The sequence below is a fragment of the Trichosurus vulpecula genome, chromosome 2, assembly GCF_011100635.1.
Source record: "Trichosurus vulpecula isolate mTriVul1 chromosome 2, mTriVul1.pri, whole genome shotgun sequence".
NCBI classification, from domain to species: Eukaryota; Metazoa; Chordata; class Mammalia; order Diprotodontia; family Phalangeridae; genus Trichosurus; species Trichosurus vulpecula.
The window spans coordinates 140,635,508-140,660,986 of NC_050574.1; the positions used below are offsets into that span (position 1 = coordinate 140,635,508).

A 25,479-nucleotide genomic window follows, 5' to 3' on the forward strand; every position below is an offset into this window, starting at 1 on the left:
TTTCAGGTTCTTAAAGTATGACAAAAAAGAATAGAGACTCAAGGATTTGAACTTGAATCTGGAGACCAAATTAAACTAAAGGAGGAAGCATATATTCACAGATATCTAGATCTTTTGTAGGCAAGGATTAGTATTCATTTACTTTATTTCTCTATTACTCCTTTCATTTTTGGCACCATCTTTTGCCATTTTGGATCTAAACTTGAAATGCTATTACATTTTCCAATTGCAATTTAAATTTGCTAGGAAAATGTTAACCTGTAGATCTATAATAATAAATGAAAAGAGCTAATATTTTGCTATTATATATTGCTATTGTTAGTATCACTGCTGCAAATTTCTCCAAACTTCCTTTATTTAGGTGTTCAAATTGTATGCATGAACTTGGTTCTTGTCTTTTACATTGACCATGAGGTGGATGCACAAACATTAAGGTAAATTTGGGGTCGAACTTTGCTTATTTCATACTTTGGGATATGATATGTGAAATGTTCTTAATCTTCCATACTGTATCTTAGAATATACCTACATGTATTGGCTGAATTTTCAGGAATGGATATGTTGAGGAGTTTCTGATTTTTTGAATAGTATATTTCTATTATGGATTTAATCCAATTATGATTTTTTTTCAGTCAGAGATTTAAATAAACATCTCCACAGTGTTCCTTTAGAAATATAGCAATGCTCTAAAGGAGATGTGATGACCAATTCTTTCTAGCATTGTTTTGGAAGAAAGACATATTCTGCTCTTTCTGTCAAAACCACATCCTATGAGGTAAAGGTTGATGGATAGGATTAGATAAAGGATTTTACAGGATTCATTCTTCACTGGTGGATATGGAGGGAAGAAGCAGGGAAAGATGCTTCCATTGGGCAAAAGAACTGGTTTTCTAGGTGGAAGGGGGACCCCAGTACTTAAACTTCTCTGCCCTCAAACTTTCAAGCATCATTTCCCCCCTTGTTCCTAGCCCTTAATAGAGGTCCTTATTAAAGCCTCTCACAGCATTTCCTTGCAAATAATGCAGGCTCATTCATATCACTTAAGGATGAGGATATAAGTATGATCACTTAAAGTCTGAATCTGGAGATCAAATAAAATAAAAGAGAAAGCAGATACTTATGGATGTCCAGATCTTCTGTAGACAAAGATTAGTATCCATTTGTTTTATTGCTGTGTTACTGCTTTCATTTTTTGACTTAATTTATTAATTTTCAGTTTTCAACATTCATTTTCAGAAGATTTTGAGTTACAGATTTAATCCCCATATCTCCCCTCCCCCCATCCCAAGATAGCATGCCTTCTGATTAGCCTTTTTCCCAGTCTGTCATCCATTCTATCACCCAACCCAACCCCTTATTCCTTTCCCTCTTACTTTCTTGTAGGGCAAGATAGATTTCTATATCCCACTGACTGCATATCTTATTTCCTAGTTGCATGTAAAAACAATTTTTAAAATTTGCTTTTAAAACTTTGAGTTAAAAATTCTCTCCCTATTTCCCTTCTTCCCTTCCCACCCACCCTCATCGAGAAGGCAAACAATTCAATATAGTTTATACTTGTGTAGTCATGCAAAATATTTCCATAATAGTCATGTTGTGAAAGACTGTCTTTCCCTCCATGCTATCCTGCCCCCCATTTATTCTATTTTCTCCTTTGACCATGTCTCTTTTCAAAAGTGTTTGCTTCTGACTACCCCCTCACCCAATTTGCCCTCCCTTCTATCATTCCTCCCTCTTTTCCCCTTCCCCCCTACTTTCCTGTAGGGTAAGATACCCAATTCAGTGTGTATGTTATTCTATCCTTAAGCCAAATCTGATAAGAGTAAGGTTCACTCATTCCCTTTTACCTCCCCCCCGCTTCCCTTCCATTATAATAGCTTTTTCTAGCCTCTTTTCTGTGAGGTAATTTACCCCATTCTATCTCTCCCTTTTTCCTTCTCCCAATATATTCCTCTCTCACCCCTTAATTTCACATTTTAGATATATCCCTTAACATTCAACTCACCCTGTGCCCTTCAACTACTATAAAGATCTCATGAGTTGTGAATATTATCTTTCTATATAGGAATATAAATAGTTCAACTTAAATAAGTCCCTTATGGTTTCTCTTTCCCATTTATCTTTTCATACTTCTCTTGATTCTTGTATTTGAAGGTGAAATTTTCTATTCAGCTCTGGTCTTTTCATCAAGAATGCTTGAAAGTCCTCTATTTCTTTGAATATCTTTTTTCCCCTGAAGTATTATACTGTTTTGCTGGGTAGGTAATTCATGGTTTTAATCCTAGCTCCTTTGACATCCAGAATATCATATTCCAAACCCTTCAGTTCCTTAATGTAGAAGCTGCTAGATCTTGTGTTATCCTCATTGTGTGTCCCTGATACTTGAATTGTTTATTTCTGGCTGCTTGCAATATTTTCTCCTTGACTTGGGAACTCTGAGATTTCACTATAGTATTCCTAGGAGTTTTCCTTTTGGGATCTTTTTCAGGAGGTGATGGATAAATTCTTTCAATTTCTATGTTACCCTCTGGTTCTAGAATATAAGGGCAGTTTTCTGTGATAACTTCTTGAAAGATGATGTCTAGGCTCTTTTTGTGATCATGGCTTTCATAATTTTTAAGTTGTCTGTCCTGGATCTATTTTCCAGGTCAGTTGTTTTTCCAATAAGATAGTTTACATTGTCTTTTATTTTTCATTCTTTTGATTCTTTTATAATTTCTTGATTTCTCATAAAGTCATCAGTTTCCATTTGCTCCATTCTAATTTTTAAGGAATTATTTTCTTCAGTAAGCTCTTGGACCTCTTTTTCTATTTGGCCAATTCTGGTTTTTAAGGCATTCTTTTCCTCATTGGCTTTTTGGACCTCTTTTACCATTTGGGTTAATCTATTTTTAAGGTGTTGTTTTCTTCAGTATTTTTTGTGTGTCTCCCTTTGCAAGCTGTAGACTCATTTTTCATGGTTTTCTTGCATCACTCTCATTTCTTTTCCCAATTTTTCTTCTACTTCTCTTACTTGATTTTCAAAGTCCTTTTTGAGCTCTTCCATGGCCTGTGACTGTGACTGATTCATATTTTTCTTGGAGGCTTTTGATGTAGTATATTTGACTTTGTTGTCTTCTGGCTGTATATTTTGATCTTCTTTGTCACCAAAATAATATTCTATAGTCTGAGTTTTGTTATGCTGTCTGCTCATTTTCCCAACTAATTACTTGAATTTTGACCTTTTTGTCAAGGTATGACTCTGCTTATAGAGCAGAGAGTGCTTTGCCTCAAGATTCAGGGGCTTTGTGCAGCTGTTTTCAGAGCTGCTTCTAGGCACCTGTAAATTTTCAGTTCTTCTGAGGTGGTATGATCCAAGAAGAGGTGTTTACTTCTCTCCCAGCCTCTGCTCTGGTCTGTGAGTGACCTCAAGCACTCTTTTCTGCCTTGTAACTATGAGGAGGACTCCCTCTCCACAGCTACCACAAACTCTTCTGCACCAGCACTCCTCCTCACCCCAGGATCTCCACCCAGGACTGTGACCCAGAGCTAAGCAGGGAAAAGCAAGAGAATCCTGCCTCTGCACCAGCAAAGAAATCCCTGTACTCCTGTTCTGATCAGTGACTTGATCTCTTCACCATCTGTGAGCCTAGAGCTCCAAAAGCAGCTGCTGCTGATGCCACTGCTGCTGCAGCCACCTCTGCCACCTGGGGGATGGGGCCAGACCATGCTCTTCTCTCACTCAGATCCAACAGAGTTTTCCCACTGACCTGCTAAGTTGTCTTTGGCATTTGTCTGTTGAGAAGTCTGGAAGTTACCACAACTTCTAGTGATTCAGTGCCCTGAGGCTTGCTCTGGCCAGCCTGCTCCAGCCCAGTCTGTGCCTACATGACCCATGCTGGGCTGCACTCCACTCTGCTCCCAGCACCATGCTATAGAAATTCCCATAGACCTTCCAGGCTGTCTTGGGCTGGAAACTTGTTTCACTCTGTAGCTTTGTGGGTTCTGTAGCTCTAGAATTTGTTTAGAGTCATTTTTTTACATTTATATGGAAGCATTTGGGGGAGAGCTCAAGCAAGTCCTTGCTTTTACTCTGTCGTCTTGGCTCTGCCCCTACTCCTTTCATTTTTAGGAGCATCTTTTATCATTTTGAATCTAAACTTGAGATGCTATGACATTTTCCAATTACAACTTAAAATGTACTAGGAAAATGTTACCTTGTAGATCTATAACAATAAATGGGAAGAGCTAATATTTTTTGAATTATTTATTTGTTGTTTATTCAGTATTTAGGGTTAGTATGACACTTGAAGAATTGATTGCATCATTGTACATATACAGATCTTTTTATATAATATGGAAATTTACAACTATTGAGATATATATGTATGTGTGTGTGTGTGTGTGTATATACATACATATATATATATATATATATATATATATATATTTATGGACAAAATCAGGTCATCTGGAAAGGTCCATGGGGCCATGCTGTAGAGCCCTAATGAAGGGGAGCACAAAAGTAATCAATGCATCAATAAAGAATTACCACTGTGTGGTGTTCTGTATCCAGGAGTGTTGTCTTCTGGACCTCTGGGAATCTATAGCACCTACATACATGGCAGGTAGTTCATATACCTGTGGGGCGCTGGCTCTGCTTGACACAAGCTACTGAGACTATACAAGTCACATCCAGCATCAGATGCAAACAACAACAGGGTTTAACAAATAGTAGTCACACTGTACTATTCCCCATTTCTAACTTTAGGAAGAGACTAGAGTGTGTTCACGGGTTTTACATTTCTGGTGTTCAATCACTAATCAGAGGAAAGATTTGAACTATTTAAAAAGCGCATCATACATAACCCCTCAATGACTGTCATGATCTCTCTTGATGGTGGCACATTAAAAGGTTTTAAAATTGCAGCTCCTTCTGTATTCCCCAAAGAGTATCTATGCTCTTTTTTAAATGGCTCTCCTCCTCCGGATTCAGGTTTACCTTCACCACATCTGAAATGCCATTCTGCCCCAAGATACATGGGACATTAAGGAAGGCAACCTCATTAATGCCATATAGACCCTTAATCATGGTGGAAATAGGATGCACTCTCCTAAGATTCTTCATAATGCTTTCTGCCAGATCTGCCACAGACAAGCCAATGGCCCAGGAAGTGTAGCCCTTCAGCTTGATCACCTCATAAGCACTTTCAACCACCTGTTGATGAACATCTTTCCAATTCTCTGAATCAGCATCAGTTCCCAAAGAAGAATGAAGATTCTTCAGAGACACACCAGCAACATTCACACCACTACATACAGGAACACTGGAGTCTCCATGTTCCCCAAGGACCCATCCATGACAACTTGAAGAATGGACACCAAGTCTCTCCCCCATTAGGTAACAGAAACAGGCAGAATCCAGATTGCAACCACTCCCAATAACACTTTTTAGGAAAGCCAGTTAGTTTCCAGAGTATGTCAAAATATCCACTGTATTGGAAACAACAAGCAGCTTGCAATTAGGGCTGTATTTAACAATATTGGGAATGGTGAATTTAAAGATATTCACATTATGCTGGACCAAATTAAGACGACTTTCTCCCTCCTGTTGACATGCCCCAGCCGTAATGATGACCAGTTTTGAGTGTGCAGTCACACTGTAGTCTTTGCCAGAAACATCTTTGGTGTTTTGAGGAAAAGGCTGCCATGTTGCAGATCCATCATCTCTCCCTTTAGTTTGTCTTCTATTACATCAACTAGGGCAAGTTCATCAGCCAAATCCTTTGTTAAAATACTGATGGCACATGCCATGTCAACTGCACCAACCCCAACAACAGTGATCTTGTTCTGGAGAACCTGTTCTTCCTTTAGGATATTCAAAATCAGCTGATCCTTGACAGTAGATACCATTTTGGGGGATTTCTGGGGAGATATCAAAACTCCAACTGAGGTTGCTGGTCAGGGAGTGAAAGTTCTGAGTTATATGTGAGACTGCTGCTCCCAGACTCGTGCCAAAGAACTAATATTTTGCTGTTCTATATTGTTACCATTAATATCACTGATGTAGATTAAAAAATCTTAAATGATGTACCTTAAAAGATCCTTAATCTTCCTTGTTACTGGATTCCAGGGTCTATCCCAGATGTGAAGATAATTTCTAAGAGAGACAACTCATTCTAAAAGAAATTTGGACAAATTAAATGCTATGGTATGACATATTATCTGAAACCCAAGTGTTAGAGGCATCCCAAATAGTACATTACCACAACTCTATCTTCATCCCAACTTGGAGCTACAGAGTGGCACTTAAGAAGCCAGGAATTAGACTACTTTGAAAACAGAAACTATATGGTTTTCACTTAGATCCTATTATCACCAAGCTTTTGGTGTTAAAAGAGACCTCAGTGTTCATTTAGCCCTGCTTATCCCCAAAAGGAATGCCCTCTGTCCCAAAAGGAATACACTCTGATGTACTTAACAAGTAGACCTCCCATCTCTCAAAGACTTCCATTGAGGGAGAACCCTGCTACCTTCTAAGGTGGGCCATTTTAAGTCCTTGAACGCATGCCTCACCTGAATTTTCTCTTCTTCAAACTCAACTTCATTCATTTATTGGACTAGTCTTCATGGATCCAAGGCCCTTCTCCTTCCTGGTTACCTCTATATATGTTTTCTAGTTTATCAATGACCTTCTTAAATTGTAAGCTCAGAACTTAACATGATGTTCCAGATGTGATCTGACCAGCTCTGAGTATAAAGGAAGTATAACCTCATAATTTCTGGAAGCTCTATCTCTCTTAATATAGCCCAAGGTTACATGAACATTTTTTGTCACATCAAACAGCACATCAACAGTTAAACAAAATTAGAAGGAGGTCTTAAACATATATGAGATAGGAAGCTCAAGATATGTTGATATAAACTAACAATGATCACTCAGCCCATTGTTCTTGCATGGTGATGGAGAGAGGATGGCCAAGTAGAAAGAGCACTAGCCATAATGATGTACAATGGGAATGTTTTATGTCTTGAGCTATAGTAGCTGTGAATACTTGGAAGCAAATCTGAAAAATTGGTCAATTGTGCTATGGTCATCATTAATTGTGTCAACATCCTGTCCAGTGTGAAGTAACTATTCCTATGAATTGAAGAAATAGATGAGAAAGAACAGAATTGCAGATTGGCAATCCACCCATCCTCTTCCCTCCCTACCATCATTTTTATCCTGACATGGAGGATGACAGAATGAGTGATAATCCTTAATGTTTTGATATCAAAAGAAGGCAAACTCCATAAGAACAAATAAGAAATAGTCCATCTGCTATAAATGCTTTGATACAGAGCATTAATTTGGCCAAAACATGAATGCTCAGGAAATGGACTTAGAATATTAATTCTTTTATTATACACCAGTACTGCCTCATAACAAAATTGGGAACAGATCATACAAGTGTAGACAAAGACTTTGTAAACCTTTTGGTCAATGATATTGTCAGCTCTGCACACAACTGTGTATTGTAGATATGTTGCAAGGCCATTGTAAGAAATTATTTCATTCCTAAACCCTGATTGTATTATGAGAGCAAAAACTGATGTTAAATTCTGAAGAAGGAAAAACTGTATATCTCCTAGACTCTGAAAGTCCATGATTAACACCAAGCCAGAAATGGTACCTCAAAGTAGCACAGGTGATAGAGTACTGGGCCTGGAGTCAGGAAGACATGAGTTCAAATGTGGCCTCAGTTGTGTGACCCTAGTCAAGTCATTTAACTTCTTCCTGCCACAGTTTCCTCAACTATAAAATGAGGTAATGATAGTACCTACCTCCCAGGGTTGTTGTGAGGGTCAAATGGAAAAATATTTGTAAAGAACCTAGCCCAGTGCCTGGTATATAATAGATGTTTAAACAATGCTTGTTTCCTTCCTCCCTACCATCCCATCTAATAGTGAAGCCAATGTTTTGGGGGATTTTTGAAAAGGACATAACCATAAGAATGAAATTTCAAGAAGTTCTTTTTTCGCTTGATGGCAGGAATTAAAGTACTATATACAATATACTAGAATATATATATATATATATACACATTTATGTTTACATATGTGTAAGTATACGTGTATATTTTATTATGTATGTAGAGCCAAACACACATAAAGAACAAAAATATAATTCAAAATTAATAAATAAAACTATTCTATAGAAGCTTGAGAAACAAAGAAATTATATGACAGTATCACCGCCACCCACTCCCAACCTTGAGGAAATAGGATGAAGAAAGTTTCTGGTCATCTTCATAGTTTCAAGAAGCCTTATGCAACAAAAATATAAGTTGGAACAAATAAAAAATAGAAAGTATGTGGAATGTGTACCATCGAATGATAGAATGATCACTTTAAGAAAGGTAATAAACTCTAGCATTTTCTCCAAACTGGAATTGGGCAGGTTCAGATAAGGTACACAATTACTGTCTCAAATGCTTTATAGCAGTATATGAATTACTAACAAAACACTTTAGCAGATTTTTCTCCAATACCAGTCTGAGCTCATATTTCTTAACAAAATCCATCTTATATGCATCATCAAAATATGAAAATACCAAATGATCCAGTTGAAGAGGCTTATTAAGTGTTTATGTACAAAATGTATATGTACAAAATATCTTCACATTTGCACTTCCTTTTTTGATTATTGCAATGCCTTTGACTCACTTCTGTACTCATGGCTCAGCATGTATTACAATTATATAAAATATTTCCAACCGTAGAGGTAGAGAGAAAACTGGAATAGTTGATACCCACATAGAAAACCTTTCTCTATTTGCAACCTGCCATAAACATGATCATGTCAAGAATGATTGATATTAAATGTGACATCTTCTAAAAAGATAAGATAATCCCATTATAGTCTTGCCTTACTTTAAATCTGTTATCATGACCCCTGAATAGATATGAGTATGACCTTCAAGTCAGAGAGGATATCATACTAAAACATAGTGTTTATTTGATATATGTGTATAACATCAAATAACAGTCTTTCACTGACAAACTACCTTAAACGGCTACTTCATTTCATGGAATCTTTACCCAATAATAAAATATCATTTGGGATAAATAAGTGTAAAATTCTTAATGTATGATAAGGAGGAATAGAGACTGAAGTCTCTGAGGTCTGAAAGTAAAATTAAACTAGTAGATGAAAGCAATGCTTGCAAATATCTTGTTCTTTTCCAGGTAAGAGACATTGAATGAGAGGCTATCAGGCAGAAATCTGAGGTTTTCTATGCTAATATTTTGGCATTTTGAAGTCAGAGTTTAATGGGGAAAATATATCTAGAGTAATTAACACCTGTGCAATGTCAATCTTAATATATACTTTTGGCAGAGGAAAAATGGAAATCTAGAAAGTGTCCAAATAAAAATTCATACAATATTCATGAAACACTGTTCTTTACTACAAAGCAGCTATTAAAAGATTATACTTCTTTATCAAAAGAGAGGAAGATTGATAGATGTTCTCAGATTATGTGGTAAACAGATTAGAATTTACAGAAACATTTTTAGAACAAACATATTTCACTTCACAAAACAAAAGCAACAGCTTATAATGAATACTTACCATTTGATTTGCCAAACATTCCTGAAAATGATTTATTTAAAGAACAAGGAACCCTAAGATCCAAGAGTGGAATCACAAAGCACTTTATGGGTAACATTAACCAGTGATATATGTATAAAGAAGCAGAAAACAAAATTCTGAGTCATGTAAATTTGTTGATAGAAACAAAGGGGCTGGGGGCAGCTAGGTGGTGCAGTGAGTAGAGTGTTGGCCCTAGAGTCAGGAGGACCTGAGTTCAAATCCAGCCTCAGACACTTGACACACTTACTAGCTGTCTGACCTTGGGCAAGTCACTTAACCCCAATTGCCCTGACCAAAAAAAAAAAAAGAAACAAAGGGGCTTATGATAGTGATTAAGGCTCAAATTATTCAAGGCATTTCATAAAGATTGTCTTTAAGGTATCCAGGCTTATTAAATGATACAGATTACATGATAGAGTAGTGAAATTATGGAACACATTGTTACAGGTTGCAAAAATGAGATATCCAACAAATATCTAAAAGGGTGTGATTAGGTGGCCAGAATTGCACACAAGAACATCACTGTCCATTATGAATTAACAACTGACAGACCCCAAAGCATAAATACAGACCTCAAAATAGCCTTCAAAATTCATTAAGTAGACTATGCTGGAACAAAACCATCTTTGGTAATAGAACTGATATCTACAATCACCCACATGTAATACTGATCTGCAAAGCATTCAAGATTAGTGAGTGTTATTAATAGATGTCACCATATCAGATACTCATAATATTCATGGAACAAAAAGGTTATAAAATGTAAAACCTAGTACAGTAAATCAGAACCATATGGGAACAGGATAAGGCATACAACATTCCCATCATCTTGTCTGCTATTGGAATTAGTTCAGAAATGGTTTCATTGTTTGCACAAATTTTGAACTTACATCGCAACACTTATTCAATTAAGGCAAAAACTATAATTTTTATCCACCTGTGCAATAATCCTCAAGGCATTAAATATAAAAGAATAATAGCAGGATAGGGGTATCCTTAGGACATTTATTTCCATCTAAACCTCATTAAAGTGAGGTTTGAGAATAAGAAGGCTGAAATGATGTCGATGAAGATGATGGCAGAAAATTGGTCCAGGTTTCATTGCTGAAATTCTCTCCTGTGATAGATACTGCTTTCACCAATGCCAAATGGCAGTTCATCTATATCTTAAATGCTTAATTGCCTAGGGAAATGATTTGTCAATAGTGTCAGAGGAAAGACATGAACCTAGATCTTCCTGACTTCAAGCATAACTCTCTGTCCTTTATGCCATGGTGCCTCTCACACCATTATAATGATCATGTTCCAGCTATTTGTTGTGCCCTAAAATTAAATGAGTGATTTCCTCATAACCTTCAGAATCTTGCTTTATTATTATTTTCCTTTTACAAATAAAAAAAAATCTGAGATCCATAGGAGCATGAGAACATAGATTTAGAGTAGAAAGGGACCACATAAGTCATATCATCCAACCCATTCTTTTTCAGATGAGGAAACTGAAGCTTAGCGAGCTGAGTAACTTGTCCAAGTTTACGTAGCTACCAATTATCAGCATTGCGATTTGAACCAAAAGTTTCTAGCTCCATAGCCATCATCCTTTCTACTGTACTCCACTGAGAGAGAATGACAAAGATAGCTAGTAAGCAACAGATTCCTGATATATCGATTTTAAGTCCTTGGCTCTATCCATTATGTCATCCTGTCTTTCCTGGATCTGGGTTGTACTTGCTGGTATTCCAGTTTCTATAAGTGAATTCTGAACATTCAAGCTCTGAAATTCAGTGATATATAGAACTTTCTAGGAGAATTTGGAATGGGGTGGGCAGAATGGCACAATTGTCCTTGATCTTTAATGGTTTTGATTTCTGCTATCCTAAACCACCAACATATTGTGATAACTCAGGTATGAACGTATACTCCATGTATGTTACATACAAATACACACGTGTGCTTTCAGGTACACCTTGCTCTATTGTGATAGGGATGACACAGTGCCATTGCATGATTTTTATACATTTTATATGTTGCCTGTGTACTGTTATGACAGCCGTCATTTTAAAGCATTTTTTTCTTCCACGGAGAAAGAGATTTTCAGTTTCTCAAGGGTAGAGATCTATTATCATAATCACCTTTTGGAAAAGAGAAAATTACCTGTAATTTTTGTGCTCTGAAGATATATTATGATAATTCTTTCCTTACACCCACTTTACCCTCAAAGTCAGTGTATGTGTATGTGCTTTAAACTACTTTTTGTTCTCTCCTGTTTCTACCTCTACTTTGGTGGAAATGAGGTCTGAAGGATGTGTCAATCCCTCATCCTTTTACGACTGAAGAAAAGTGTCCTCGTCATCCAGACTCTGAGCTTTGTCTGCCTTCTTTTATTGCCAACTAAAGCACTTAGGCTTTTTCTTATGGAATATAATGCCAGAATGACCAAGGAGTATTGTAATAAATCTGTAATAGCATATTCACACTTTCCCTATGGACAGGGAAAGATTCTGGGGATTGGAAACATTTATATTCACCTAGACAGAGTGATTAAAGAAACTTTTAGGAAAAAATTGCCTTTTTAAAAATTTTATTTTATTTTAAACTCAAGGGCCAGAACACAAATACAGAATAGAGAAAAGAAACAAAACATATCATAAACTTAAATATTGAAACTTAAATACAAAGAAAGAAAGAAAAGCATGTCGTGTGCATAGCAGAACGTAAGAGAAGATTCAAAATATATAACATACATTTTCATTTCAAGAAAGCCTATACAATAAATGATATATATTGTTTTGAGAATTGTCCATCTTTTCTTTGCTTCCTTGTAAGTTTTCTTTTGTTCTCTGCTGCGCACTTTTTTACTTTGTTCTTTTTCCCCCTCCCCCCACCCTACCCCTGAAGGCTACAATGAAGTTTAGACATGTTTCTCTATAGCTATAGATGTATACATATACATATATACATACACATATAGACATATACTTTCCCAAACATACTCTAGTCCTAATCTTTGTTTTTATATTTGTGCATATCTCTTGTTTCCTATCCCTCCTGATTCCTCTACTTTACTTGACTGACTACCTTGCCCTCCTATTACTTGCCTACCCCTCCAAGGATCCTTCCCCTATCTTCCCATCCCCATAAATCTAAACACCCTTCTATAACCCCCTTTTACCTATTCCCTCATTCTCCCCTCTAAAAATCCCTCCCTTGTCCTCTCCCACTTCACTATACCCCTACCATTTTATTTCTTCTAAATTTAGAAGACTTCTAAATATATATGTATTGTTCCCTCTTAAACCCATTCTCAATGAAAGTAGGGTACCAGAACTACCAGCACTTCTCCCCCATCTAAATCCTCTGTATCCTTTCTTCCTCTTGCACCTCTTTTGTATAAAATAGTTACTCTTTTTAGGTGTTTCTAAATGATTTTACTTTTTACATTCATATCATAGTCAGATTTATTCCCCCTCTTTCTTATGAGCTCAACAATTATTAATAAGAATCTCAGACATACATTTTACATTTTATGTTACATAAAAGGTGAATAGTCTCTCCTTATGATTCCCATATAGTCAGTCTTTGGTATGTACCTTATGTTTCTCTTGGTTCTTGTATGTAGAATCTTCTATTAAGTTGAAAATTTTTTCAAACAAAGTCTTGAAAGTCTGACAGTTTGTCAAATGTTCATTTTTTTCATTCAAGATAATACTTAAATTTGAAGGGTATGATATTTTCAGCTGAAGCCTCAGGTCTTTTGCTCTTTGATATATTGTGTTCCAAGACCTGTGGTCCTTTAACCTCTCTGCTGCTAGGTCTTGTGTAATTCTAATTGTGGCACCATCATATTTAAATTGTTTTAATCTTGATGCTTTTAATATTTTATCCTTGATCTGGGGGTGTCGGAATTTAACTATTCTATTCCTATGAATTTTCCTCATAACATCTCTTTTAAGTGGTGTTCAATGGGTTTTTCCTATTTCTACTTCCCTGCCTTGTTCTAATGCTTCAGGACAATTTTCTTTAATTATTTCTTGTATTATTGTATCAAGATTCTTTTTTTGATCATAACTTTCAGTTAAATTATTTTTGTATTTTCTCTTCTTGATCTATTCTCCAAATCTGTTGTTTTTCTTATAAGATGTTTCACCTTCTCTTCTATTTTTTCATTATTCATGTTTTGTTCAATTATTTCTTGACCTCTTAAAATTTCACTGGCTTCACTTTGCCCAGTTCTAATTTTCAAGTTGTCATTTTCCTCTTTGAGGTTCTGGATCTCCTTTTCTGATTGGTTGACTTCCCTTTCATAACCTTCTTGTTTTTCTTGGATTTTTTTAGTTTTTCCTCCATCTCTGTCATTTGATTTTTAAAGTGTTTTATAGATCTATAAATTCTTTTTGGGCAAGTGACCATCTGATGTTGCTCTTTGGGGATTTCTTTACTTCAATATCATCCTGTGAAGATGAATCCCATTTGTCTCTATTCCCATAATAGGTTTCTATGGTTGGATTCTTTCTCCTTTGATTGTGCATTTTTTTGTGGTAATAACTTGATTTTTGTAATCACCTCTAGCCCTGGGGTATGGGAAATGGTGTTTCTTGCCCCAGATCTTTAGTTCTCTCCTCTAGCCTGGAACCAAAGCCAAACCTCCAACTTCCTGTAAGTGCCCACAGCCAGGGACTTTCTGCCGCACTGTTTCTGCACTCACATGTGCAGGTTCCTTCTTGCCCCCACCACTCTTCGCAGCACAAGTGGATCTGGCATTCCTCATCAGCAGATGCCTTTTATTCCTCAGTATACTTTAGTTGTACTATGTGGAGCTGCAGATGGATGACCATTTTATTTCTCTTTTCATCTCTATGCAATACTTTCTCCTAAAGGATTTAGAGAACTTTGGAGTTATTTATATGATGAAACTGAATAAGGTAATTCATCAGTTCTATTATAGAGAAAAGTAGCTATGACTGCTAAGGATATCACTCTTGAAGTTAACAAAGCACTTCATTCATGTTCTCATTGGCTCTTCAAAAAAAATCAAACTGTGAGGTAGATCTTATAATTGTCCCCATTTTGCAGATGAAGAAACTGAGGCGCAGAGAGTTTAAGTGACTTGCTCAGCATCACACAGATAGTAAATATCTGAGGCCAGATTTGAATTCAAGTTTTTCTGACTCAAAATCCAGCTTTGGACCTACTGTCCATGGAGCTGCCTATTGTAAATGTGCAGGCTTTTAAAATAGATAATAAAAAGGGAACAAGTTACTTCCCAGGTCTTTAAGCTGAGGCTGAATACCTCAAGGACATAGCAGATTTGCCAGCAAAAGCACCACAATGACATCTCCAGCTAGGTGATGACAGCAGATAGCATCTATTGGCAATAAATTAGTCAGATGGAGTAAATTAGTTCAGAGCATCTTCCTGACTATGAAGTCTCAGATGGGAAGTATTAGACCATGAAGTCTTAGACAGGGGTTGAACCAACCTGTAAGTTCTGATGTTATCCTAAGACAGAAATTCTATGCATTTAATAAGCTAGATTCTTCTACTGAAAGGATAATCAAGCATGAATTAGGGTACTGCAACTTCATTTTTTAACACCAAACCATAGAGACTGGTCATTTGATGAGGAAAAGAACATGGAATTTGAATTCAGAATATCTAGATTCAAATCCTAGCTCTGCAATTTACTTTGTTTGACCTTGGACAAATTACTTAGCCTCTCAAGAGTCAGGTGCCTCATATATAAAATGAGAGAGTTGGATAAATGGCATCTAGTGGCCTATGAAACTCTAAATGTATCATTATTAATAATTAATTACCCATTAATCATTAATCTATTATTATTTATTGAGTCTCTTGAAAAATATTCTTTTGCCAGAATTGTATTTTGTTTCCTACAAATATATTTAGAGGTTTAACCCTTGAGTAGCTTAAGTTAAGAGATACAGACAATGAAAATTTTGTACTGGTCCAAAATTATAGTGAAATAGTCTTTATAGATTGACAGTTTTATAGATGATGCACCTATACTTTCTACATCTCCAGTTCAACGTTCACTTGGCTGATGAATTTATATTACTTAAGTTTAGATTTAACCAGGTTAACCCACCTGCAAAAGAAATTTTAATGATTCCTTATTAACTATAAACTAAAGTGCATACTTCTTGATTTGTCATTTGAAACCCTTCCCAACTTGGATATCTGACTCTAGCCTATCTTTCCAGGAATGGCATATTTCCCTATGCCTTGTCTTCCAGCACTATATACACTAGTCAAATAGCCACCTTCCTCTTCCTTTAAAACATTCTATCCCCTGTCTCCATGCCTTTTCATAGGCTGCCATCCATGATTGGAATGCCCTCACTCCTCACCTCTGTGTCTTGAAACCCCTAATATTCTTCAAGTGTCCTTTCATGTAACTTGCTTCAAGTTATGCTTTCCCAATTCCACCAGTTCTTACAGCCACCCCCATCCTAATCCAAATAATTTTATATATTTATATTTGCTTATCAAATAATATGTTGTGTTCTTCCCATTTAATAGAAGCTCCTTGAGGGCAAGGACTCCTTTGAGTTTTTGTCTTTTTCTCCCCAGTGCCTTTGTATATAGTAGGTACTTAATAAATTATTCCTGATTAATATTCAAAACCAGCTTTAATAAGCAACAGCTAACTTCTTTTGAGCTAGAACTATGTGTTCTTGGATTGAAGGGGAAATGGGATGGGATGTGGGATAACTAAAACAGTTTCCAAAGAATTTCCACATTGCTCCTTTATTTTTTCTCTTTTGAATTTATTTAATATATTTAGTTTTCAGCATTGATTTTCCCAAGAGTTTGAATTATGAATTTTGTCCCCATTTCTACCCTCCTGCCCACTCCAAGATGGCATATATTCTGGTTGCCTTGTTCCCCAGTCAGTCCTCCCTTCTGTCACCCAACTCCCCTCCATCCCCTTTTCCCTTCCTTTCTTGTAGGGCAAGATATATTTCTACACCCCATTGCCTGTGGATCTTATTTCCTAGTTGCACACAAAATTTTTTGTTGTTGTTTTTGAATATCTGTTTTTAAAACTTTGAGTTCCAAATTCTCTCCCCTCTTCCCTCCCCACTGTCCCTCCCTAAGAAGGCAAGCAATTCAACATAGGCCACATGTGTATCATTATGTAAAACCCTTCCATAATACTCATGTTGTGAAAGACTAACTCTATTTTGCTCCTTCCTAACCTATCCCCCTTTATTGAATTTTCTCCCTTGACCCTGTCCCTTTATAAAAGTGCTTGTTTTTGATTACCTCCTCCTCCCATCTGCCCTCCCTTCTATCATGCCCCCTTTTTATCTTCTTTCTCCTTCTTTCCTGTGGGGTAAGATACCCAATTGAGTGTGTATGGTATTCCCTCTTCAGGTCAAATCCGATGAGAGCAAGATTTACTCATTCCCCCTCACCTACCCCCTCTTCCCTTCCTACAGATCTGCTTTTTCTTGCCACTTTTATGTGAAATAATTTACCCCATTCTATCTCTCCCTTTCTCCCTCTCTCAATATATTCTTCTCTCATCCCTTAATTTGATTTTATTTTTTTACATATCATCTCTTCATATTCAACTCACTGTCTATATATATATATATATGTATATATGTATATATACACACACACATACGTATATACATACATATACACCCACATATATATGTACATATATATATATATATATATATGCATATTCCCTTCAGCTACCCTAATACTGAGGTCTCATGAATCACACACATCATCTTTCCATGTTCCAGTTCAACTTTAGTAAGTCCCTTGTGATTTCTTTTTCTTGTTTACCTTTTCATGCTTCTCTTGATTCTTGTGCTTGAAAGTCAAATTTTCTATTCAGCTCTGGTCTGGTCTGAGAAAGCTTGAAAGTCCTCTATTTTACTGAAAATCCATATTTTGCCTTGGGGCATGATAGTCAGTTTTGCTGGGTAGGTGATTCTTGCTTTTAATCCTAGCTCCATTGACCTCCGGAATATCGTATTCCAAGCCCTTCGATCCCTTAATGTAGAAGCCTCTAGATCTTGTATTATTCTGATTGTGTTTCCACAATACTCAAAGTGTTTCTTTCTGGCTGCTTGCAGTATTTTCTCCTTGACCTGGGAGCTCTGGAATTTGGCGACAACATTCCTAGGAGTTTTCTTTTTGAGATCTATTTGAGGAGGTGATCAGTGGATTCTTTCAATTTCTATTTTACCCTCTGGCTCTAGAATATCAGGGCAGTTCTCCTTGATAATTTCTTGAAAGATGATATCTAGGCTGTTTTTATTGATCATGGCTTTCAGGTAGTCCAATAATTTTTAAATTATCTCTCCTGGATCTATTTTCCATGTCAGTGGTTTTTCCAATGAGATATTTGACATTGTCTTCCATTTTTCATTCCTTTGGTTCTGTTTTATAATATCTTGATTTCTCATATAGTCACTAGCTTCCACTTGCTCCAATCTAATTTTTAAGGTGGTATTTTCTTCAGTGGTCTTTTGGACCTCCTTTTCCATTTGGCTAATTCTGCCTTTCAAGGCATTCTTCTCCTCATTGGCTTTTTGGAGCTCTTTTGCCATTTGCATTAGTCTATTTTTAAGGTGTTGTTTTCTTCAGTATTTTTTTCAGTATTTTTGGGGGTCTCCTTTAGCAAGTCATTGACCCATTTTTAATGGTTTTCTCGCATCCTTCTCATTTCTCTTCCCAATTTTTCCTCTACTTCTCTAACTTGCTTTTCCAAATCCTTTTTGAGCTCTTCCATGGCCTGAGACCAGTTCATGTTTTTTTTGGAGGCTTTTGATGTAGGCTCTTTGACTCTGTTGACTTCTTCTGGCTGTATGTTTTGGTGTTCTTTGTCACCAAAGAAAGATTCCAAAGTCTGAGATGGAATCTGAGTGTGTTTTCACTGCCTGGCCAAGTTCCCAATCAACTTAGTTGACCCTTGAGTTTTTTGTTGGAGTATGAGTGCTTGTAAAGTAAAGAGTACTTTGTTCCAAACTTGAGGGGATGCGCTGTTGTTTTCTGAGCTATTTCTATACAGCCAGTTCTGCCACACCAGCAGTCCTCCTTCCCCAAGAACTTCCAACCCAGATAGGACTCAGATCTAAGCTGCCTCTGCACCCCTGCTCTGATCTGCCACTTTATTCCTCCCACCAGGTGGGCCTGGGGCCAAAAGCATCTGCAGCTGTAGTTCTGTAGGTGTACCACCTCCGCTGAAGGTGAACTCCTTTCACTCCTTGCAGCTTTTCCCACTAACCTTCTCTGTTGTCATTGGTGTTTGTGGGTTGAGAAGTCTGGTAACTGCCACAGCTCACTGATTTAGGGCGCTAGGGCCTATTCTGCCAGGCTCCTGGTCTGGTTGGTCTGGGCGCAGCCTACACTGGGCTCTGCACCCCTCTGCTTCCAGCTCCGTGCATGATAGATCTCACCCAGTGACCATCCAGACTGTCCTGGGCTGTAGCCCTGATTTTCTCTGCTATTTTGTGGATTCTGCAGTTCTAGAATTTGTTCATAGCCATTTTTATAGGTGTTGGGAGGAACTTGGTGGGGAGCTCATGCCCACGTTGCTTCTTTAAAAGATAAAAGGCACAGGACATAATAGAACTTTTAAGCTGGAAGGAACATTAGAGATTTAATCTTCCTTCCTGCCCTCATCATATAGGTGGATAAACTTAGGCTGTTAGAGGTTAAATGATTTGTCAACATCCCACAGAATTGATGAAAGATCAATGACTACTACCCAGGTTTCTTGATATTTAGTCAAGTTCTCTTTTAATTTAATTCAATATAAAAATATTGGTGGAATGCCTAGTATGTATAAGGGACAATGCCAGGTGATGTGGATAGAAACATGATTGAAACATTTTCCATGTCCTTAATGAGTTTGCACCTGATAAGGAGATGAAAATGTATGTTGGAAACTATGATACAAGGCTGGTGAAGGTGTAGTTGAGAGACAAATCTATAAAGACATTTACTAATCAAATTAAGAGGCAAATGGCAAGGTGTTAATTTTGGGTACCCTTCCTGCTAGACAGACATCCCATATAATGAAGAATATTTTTTGAGGAAAAAAAGGAAGAAGAAAAAATCAGAAAAAAACAAATACGGTGAAAATATATGTTATGTTTCCATACCATGGACCTCTCATCTGTGTAAAGGAAAAGGAAGGAGTGGTGTTTTCTCATGTCTTCCTTGGGTTTAAGCTTGTTATCAAAATTTTCCACCATTCATTCTGAATTATTTTTGAATTATTGAATTTTTCATTTACATTGCTATGGTCACTATGTATATTAATTTTGTTTTTGTTTTTGCTTTGATTACTTCACTTTGCATTAATCTAGTAAGTCTCTCCCTGCTTCTCTGTATTCATCGTATTCATTGTTTCTTATTGCACAGCAATATTGCATTATATTCCTATAAAACAATTTGTTAACTATTCCCAAACAATATGCATCCACTTTGTTTCTCATTCTTGCTACTATAAATGTTTTGGTGTATTATGAACCTTCCTTTCTTTTCAAACAATTTTTATTAATGACCCCTGATCTACAACATCACAATTTCTACCACCACCTCTCTTTTCCCAGAGAGCCATCAATAAAACAAATAGCATTTTTCAAAGACAAAAACAAAAAAAAGAAGAGGAAAAAATCAGCACAATTAATCAAGACATCCAAAAAGTCTGAACATATGTGTAATGGGCAATATCCATGAACCTTTCATATCTCTTCCTTTGAGGCACATATACTCTACAAAATTCTGCAAAATTTGTGTGTGTGTGTATGTGTATATGTGTGTATGTATGTGGTTCTTTCCATTTTAAAATGTTGTAGTCATTCTGTATTGTTTTCTTGGCTTTGTCTACTTCAGTATGCAGCAATTCACATAGATCTTTTCATGCTTCTCCATATTCATCACATATTATATCACAATAACATTCCTTTCATTCATGTACCATTTTAAGTCATTCTTTTATCAGTGGACATCTACTTTATTTTCACTCTTTTGCTCTTGCAAAAGGTGGAGCTATTAATATTTTGGCATATATATGGTGGATTTCTTCTTATCAATAATCCCTTTGGTGTATAAGCCTAGTATGGACATTTTAGTTTCTTTATTTGCATAATTCCAAATTGTTTCCAAAATGGTTTCACTTATCCACATCTCACCAACAATGAGCTAGTGTTCTTAGCTACCCGCAATCCTCCATCATTGACTATTGCCCTTTTTGGTTATCTTTGCCAATTTGCAAAGTCTGGGGTGAAATCTCAGAGTTGTCATAATGTGAATTCCTCTAATTAATGATTAGGAGATTTCTTTCATGTGGTTGTTAATAGTTTGTAATTCTTCTTTTGACAACTGTTTGTTCATATCCTTTAACCATCCATTTATTTAGAGAATAGCCTTTTTATGATCACTTCTTTTTGACTTCTACTTTCATATTTGTGTCTTGGTATACATTTAGAAAGAACTGATTTAATTCTCTCTCTCACTATTTTATCTTTGTGGCTGATTTTGGTTGTTATATATGTTTACCCTTCTTGTACTTCTGTTGTCTGGTTTATTGGGAGACAAATTTGTTTTAGGTATTATATTTTGAACTGATTTTTTGTTGAGCATCCATATTTTTCACTGTCAGAGGAACCCAGATTATCTCTAGTATTTAAAACTTGAGGATTCTTTTTAACGTGCCATTCTTGCTGCTTCTAATCTTTGCCAAACTTCAACATACCTACTGTCAAAATGCTCTATAAGATCTTCTCTCCACCTCTTACTTTCCCATTGAGGAGATTTTTCTATGGATAGGAAATTATAATTTTTATGGCCAACATTTATAAGGATCACCCTAATTACACAGATTTTTCTCTGTAGGATTTTCCCATCCCATTATATATGTTATTTTTGAAATGGGAGAAGTACTATTGTACAGCAAAAAGAGTGCTGGATTTGCAGTTGGAAGACCTGGGCTCATATCTATCCTCTGATACTTATTACCTTTTTGTCCTTGGGCAAGTCCCTAAGTTTTCCTGGGCTTTGGTTTCTTTGTTTTTAAAACAATAGACTTGGATTAGATGGCCTTTGAGTTACTTCCTTCAGGGTTTAAATCTATGCTTCTATGATCCTATTAATGAAAGAAATTGTTTCAATACTTGAATGAACCAGTGATTCTTTCACTGATGCTCTAAGTTTGGGTGCACTTAACAACTCGTCTGTGTTTTTCATCCTGTGCACTTCCATGTATGAAAAACACAGATGGGTGAACTTCCATGTGAAGCAGCTAGATGGCACAGTAGATAGAGCACCAGGCCTGGAGTCAGGAACACTCATCTTCCTGAGTTCAAAATCGACCTCAGACACCTGCCAGCTGTGTGACCCTGGACAAGTAATTTAACCACCTTTGCTTCAATTTCCTCATCTGTAAAATGAGCTAAAGAAGGAAATGGCAAACCAATCCAGTATCTTTGCCAAGAAAACCCCAAATGAGATCACAAAGAGTCAACATTTCCTGACTCAACTGAAATGACTCAACAACAACAACAGCAAAACTTCCATGTTCTCCTGTAGAACCTCCCATAGAATTAGGATCTGCCCAAAATGCCAGAACACTTCTTCTAACTTATTCTCCCTACTCCTCTTATATTTTGTGAGGGATCCTGTAATACAATGTATTCTAGATATTTGTGTCTGTATCTTTAACCATAGTCTTCATGAAAGCAATGGCTATGCTTTTGAGAATGCTGTATTACTCCCGCAGAGTACACAACAGGAACTGTAAATGTTTGCTTAAATTAATAAATATTAGACTTGAAAGTTATTTGTTCAAACAAAGGTGTTTTTTTAACACACCACAAGAAGTTGACCATTATATATGGAGAGAATAGACTTGTACTAAGTAGAGATTAACATGCAGAAACATCTCTTAGAATTTTGTTTTATAATGTTCAACCTTGAAATGTCTGCTTCCTGGCTCATTTGGCATTCTATGATGCCTATCAGTACAGGAAAGCAGGATCATCCATTTGGTGCAGGCAAGTACTTGAAGATGCTGTAGTGGTACTTCTCTATGCTATAGTCTATGAATATGAGTGGTTAATTAGAGATGGCACTAAAGAGAATTTGGGACTAATGTGCTTGTTTACCATTTCTCTGGGCCAAAAGACAGTGATGGAGTTTAATGAGGAATGCATAGCATAGTGATCTAATAAAATGGCCAATAAGCAACAATCTATTTTTCAATTAGGAGAAAAACCAATTAACTAAAATCTTTATTTTTTCAGTTAAGCATTAGGAAATCCATCTTCCCCCCACAGTGCAGTGTGCATTGTATAAAAGTCAGTGTGAGATTTAAACAGAATCTATCCCAGGTGCCATTAAACACCAAAGATTAAAATCTCTGAACACAGGTATTGTAAAAATTTGGCAGGTGCTTGTCCCATTCACTATGAACTATTTTAGAAATTTATGTCCCCTCTAAATAATTAATTACTATTTCTTTGTATTTCTTGCCTAGATTTGTTGAACGGTGGTGAATTAAATTTATTTACTTTGAGTGTGATCATTCATGTTTCTCAACCTTATTAATTTTTAAGTAATATTAAAGTATTTGAGAGGCAGCATAGCATAGTAAATAAAAAGCTGGCATCAGCATCAAGAAAACCTGCATTTAAATCCTGCCTACTTGTGTCTGCAGAGGCAAGACATTTAACCTCTTAGTGCCCTAGGCAGTACTCTAAGATTATAATTTTTTTAGAATTAGTTATTTTTTAGTTTTCAACATTCACTTTTATAAGATTGTGAGTTCTTAATTTTTCACCCCCTCCCTTCCCCTTTCTCCAAGATGGCATGCAATCTGATATAGGCTATACAGATACAATAATATTGAACATATTTCCACATTAGTCTTGTGAAAGAAGAATCTGGACAAAAAGGAAAACCATGAGAAAGGAAAAAAGAGGGAGAGAAAATAGCATTCAGACTCCCTAGTTTTTTTTGCCTCTGGAGGTGAATAACATATTCCATATTGAGTCTTTTAGAATTGTCTTAGATCACTGCATAGCTAAGAAGAGCTAAGTCTATCAAAGTCAGTCATCTCACAATGTTGCTGTTACTGTGTACAATATTTCCTGGTTCTGCTCACTTCACTCAGCATCTGTTCATGCAAGTCTTTCCAGATTTTGCTGAAATCTGCCTGCTCATCATTTCTTATGGAACAATAGTATTCCATTACATTCATATACCATGGCTTGTTCAGGCATTCCTCAATTAATGGGCATCCCCTCAATTTCCAATTCTTTGCCACCACAAAAGAGCTGCTATGAATATTTTTGAAAATGTGGATCCTTTTCTATTTTTATGTTCTCTTTGGGATGCAGAACTAGTAGTGGTATTGCTGGATCAAAGGGTATATGCAGTTTTATAGCCCTTTGTTCAAAATTACTCTCTTAATGGTATAATTTACCAACAAGATGCTAATCTGCAGTGGTGGAGCATAGTGACACATGGGAAGTTCTCCCAAACAGGAGTTCTTGACATTAACAAAATCACAGGGCTAGACTTTTTTTAAACAAGGAAGTAGTTATACCTTGGAGTTAATTTAAAAAAATAATAACCCTCTATGTAATTGGATTGGTGGTAGTATGACTTAAAACTTAATATTTGGAGGAAACTAATAATCTGCTTAGACATCAGAAATTCCAAATAAGCATTGTTGATGAAGTACAGTAATTTGTTTTACACAAACTAAAAGATTTCAACTTTTTTTCTTACATTTAGAAAATCCTCAGATTCTTGTTTTTGCACTGCACTATCACTCAACTATATGTTAATGCTTTGTGCTTGGAAACATCTATGCGGTAAACACTCTTTATAGCAGTGGACTTAGAAACATTCCCATTCAAATCCTTCCTGAAATACATCATTCTTGACATGTAAGGGAATGTGAGAAACAGGATAGTGGTGAAGGGAGGATGGACATGGTGATGTTTAGATCCACAGTAAATTCTATTGCTATTTTAAAACTACATTTATGTTGACAATCATAGACAATCATTTGCTTGCAATGGGAGGTTCTAAAGTTTCTCAATCATCTTTAGTATCATTTTCAAATCAGATGTCTATGAAACAGTATTTGTATTACATAATACAATAATGTGTGGTAGATGAAGATAATGCATAGCTTAATAATGCTGTACATTGCACAACTTTGTTCTCAGCATTTCATTTTTGACCTAGTTTCTCATTTAGAACATGACTCATCCAAGGTTGGGGGTGGATTTTTTTTCAACCTGGAACTTACAATGAAAAGAAAGAAAAAGTTAAAATGCCCAGTTTTCTGTATAATTTATTGAAATTTGCTGGAAGATTATTTTTCACTCTAGGCATCTCCACAGGTCTTATCAAACTGGTATCTTGATGATGTACTAATCTGGTTAAAGGAACATTAACAAAAGTAGTAGACTGAACTCTCTCTGTCTTTGTCTCTATCTGTCTCTGTCTGTCTGTCTCTCTCCCCACCCTCTCTCCCCCCTCCCTTTTTTAGTATAAAAATCCAGAGAGTCAGGGTGCTATAGTAGATGGAGAGCTAGCCTTGAAACAAGGAAAACCTGGCCTCAGTTCCCATACATTACTAAACTGTGTTCAGTTCCTTGACACATTGATGGCTGTGTGACCCTGGGGAAGTCACTTATTTAATCTTTCAATTCTCTGGGGAACTCATTAAAACCATTAGTTGCAGAGAAGCTGCCAACCTGCTGTGGTAGAAGGGATTTCCTCACCCAGGAGTTCCCCATACCAATCAAATCACTTCAAGTCCCTATTCTCTATTATTAAAACCTAAAGAAACTCTTAGG

The 25,479-nt window shown here is 36.4% G+C and overlaps 1 protein-coding gene and 1 pseudogene across 1 annotated transcript in view; one reads left to right on the forward strand and one right to left on the reverse strand.

Annotated features, from left to right (window-relative positions):
• The window catches only part of GUCY1A2 (guanylate cyclase 1 soluble subunit alpha 2), a 434,074-nt gene that overhangs the window by 325,749 nt on the left and 82,846 nt on the right, over window positions 1-25,479 (forward strand). The gene's annotated exons all lie outside the window — the stretch shown is intronic.
• Window positions 4,898-5,895, reverse strand: LOC118838035 (annotated as a pseudogene).